Source organism: Cupressus sempervirens, chromosome 11, assembly GCF_028749045.1.
Source record: "Cupressus sempervirens isolate cs-2001-9-10 chromosome 11, ASM2874904v1, whole genome shotgun sequence".
NCBI lineage: Eukaryota > Viridiplantae > Streptophyta > Pinopsida > Cupressales > Cupressaceae > Cupressus > Cupressus sempervirens.
This window is the reverse complement of record NC_143128.1, coordinates 293,820,760-293,823,383: the sequence shown is the minus strand read 5'-3', so window position 1 is coordinate 293,823,383 and position 2,624 is coordinate 293,820,760. Positions and strand designations below refer to the sequence as shown.

Sequence of the window (2,624 nt, the reverse complement as noted above, 5' to 3'; positions counted from 1 at the left end):
CATATGGCAGTGCCCAAGAACCCAGATCTAAGCCTTCTTCCTTGCTAATAATACAAATTCTAACATTCAATCATTGAGGTAGATGCATGCTTGAGTATGTGAAGTCATGATGTAGCATTACAACTGTAGGAAACCTGTATAGCTATAGACTCAATTACTCAAATTGGGCAAATTTTCCGTAGGTCAAGAACTCATCTCCAGTCAATACTTTTGTAAAGTGCTTTAGCATCTCTTAAGGACTTTTATTCCCACACGGTGGTGTCTATTTCTGATATTAAAGAGAACATCTACAGAGCAACCACTCGATTGTTGTTTAATATTAGTAGATATGTGGAACGAATTTCAAATGTCAAGTAGGAATTGAAAGAACTCAGAATGGAGCACAATGGGTATGTTGATCTGTTGCTTGGGGAATTCAAGTATTATAAAATGAGACTTGCCCATGGGGGCATTTCTAAAGAGGTGCAAGAATTGTTCCTGAAGTATGGAGTGGAATTTATTGTGGAAACTCTAGTTGAAGGGTTCTCTCAAGCTCAGCCCTGATGAAGAGCAGTGTAGTGTATATCATTCAAAAACCCATATGGTCTCAAAATTAATACGTGTTGCAACCATTGGATATAGTGCTAGACATGAAGATGACCTTTGAGTCAAAGATAATTGGGCTTATGTGCAGTAGTTGGAGATAAGTCGATTAAATCTAACTCAACTTGAACAAGAGCTTCAATGTGCTCGACATCAGGGTTTCTTCATTGCAGGGGGTATTCTGGAGATCAAAGTCCATCCATGAGTGGAAATGGAGCTTTAGCCTTTGACATGGAGTATGCACATTGGTTAGATGAACATCATAAGTAGACAAATGATCTAAGATCTACAGTAAACTCACATGCTGGGGACAATGAACCGAGACTTTAGTTGATGGAGTCATTGCACATTATGAGGAGGTTTTTTAATTTAAGAGCATAGCCGCAAAGTCTAATGTTTTTCATATAGTTTCTGGTATGTGGAGGACTCTAGCTGAAAGATGCTTTATGTGGATGGGAAGGTTCTGCTCATCTGAACTTCTCAAGATACTTATTCCTTATCTGGAACCATTAACAGAGCAACAATTGCATGGTATACATAGTCTACAAGAATCATCATAGCAGGTAGAGGATGCGTTATCACAAGGAATGGAAGCTCTTGATATTCCCAGAGCTCTTATATGATACAAGAGTATCCAAAATCAAGTGATTGTGGCAACCGACTGTAGATATACTATCAAATCAAATAAACCAAAGGTCACTTTACTTTGGAAAATGACTAGTTAACTCGAGAGTTAATAATCTAAAAGGAATTATTTGATGAGTCATCAGCTATATATGCCACCTGTTACAAAACATATTGGCCCTCGTAAGCTTTAATGCTTATTTCTATTAAAGGAAGATTAAAAGTTAGAAAGAGGGATGATTTCAAATAACATCTACTTCCAACAATTAGTTGCATAACTAAAAAGCCACAGGAAAGGGAAAGATGATAAATATGCAGACCAAGGAGAAAAGGGGGGTTCCATCTTCCTTTGCGATATTGGAGACTGTGTGCTACAGCAGGGAGGAGAGGTTTTCCCAATTTTTATTCCATTTTCTTATGAGGCTGTGGGAGGCAGAGCAAGTTTTCATTTTCCTATTCTGAACTATGTGTTAGCAATAGGAGAATTTTGATTTGCTACAACTTTCTTTAATGGTGATTGTAATTGTAAATGCATAATAAGGTCTTTGTATCTTTTATGCTTTAAGGAAGGGAGATTTGAAAGTTGATTGTATATCAAAACTTAGAGTTTGATCAATCCTCTTTCCACTAATTGTGATCTTTGTATCTCTTTAGTTTTCTCTAAATGTGCTTTTACTATTATTGTTTCTTGTATACATTTAGATTGCAAGACATCTTCATAGCTCTATTTCTACATTTTCTCAAGAAGATGGAAAACATATTTCTTGATTTCATCCTTTGTAGCATGTCGGGGTGACTGGACTTTATGTCATTTACCATTGATTTTCTTGTATTTGTTTAGTTTTCTTGCATCTACTTTGTGTTTACAGGTAGATGTTTGAAATCCTTTTGTGCTTTCTGGTTAAAAGCATCCGCAATCAATTCATTGTATATCTTGCACAGGGAGTTGTACCTGATAAAAATTTAGAGGAAGGTTATCAATCCAATGATAACCTATCCAACTTTTGGTGCCAATTTATCCTCCCACTTGGGCATTCGAGGTTATATTTGCACGCATTTTCTTGGAGGACAATCTGTTCACTAACATAATGCATTTGGTGGAGTTTTGGCTTACTAGGTAAAAATGTGCATAGTTACAGTTATGGAGTGAGGAGTGAAACCTAAGTTGATTGGTGAGTTTCTTGGAGAGAGGGGATTGGAAGAGAGTCCTCTAGGTTGGGATTGGAATAGTAACTCTAGGTAGGCTAGGAGTAGCCTTGGTAGAGCAGAAAGGCTTTAGAGTGAAGAATCTCCCCATCAAAGTGGTATCAGAGACTTAAGATTGTGGCTTGTGGTGGTATGTTGTATTCCTCTAAATCAAGTGGATCTTCAAAGATGGTTACCAATGCAAAATTGGCTAAGGAGGTAGATGAGTAGAA

The 2,624-nt window shown here is 37.2% G+C and overlaps 1 pseudogene; it reads left to right on the top strand.

Moving 5' to 3' along the window:
* Positions 1–385: 385 nt before the first annotated feature.
* On the top strand, positions 386–1,205 carry LOC149529272 (transcription factor TGA2.3 pseudogene; annotated as a pseudogene).
* Positions 1,206–2,624: the final 1,419 nt, after the last annotated feature.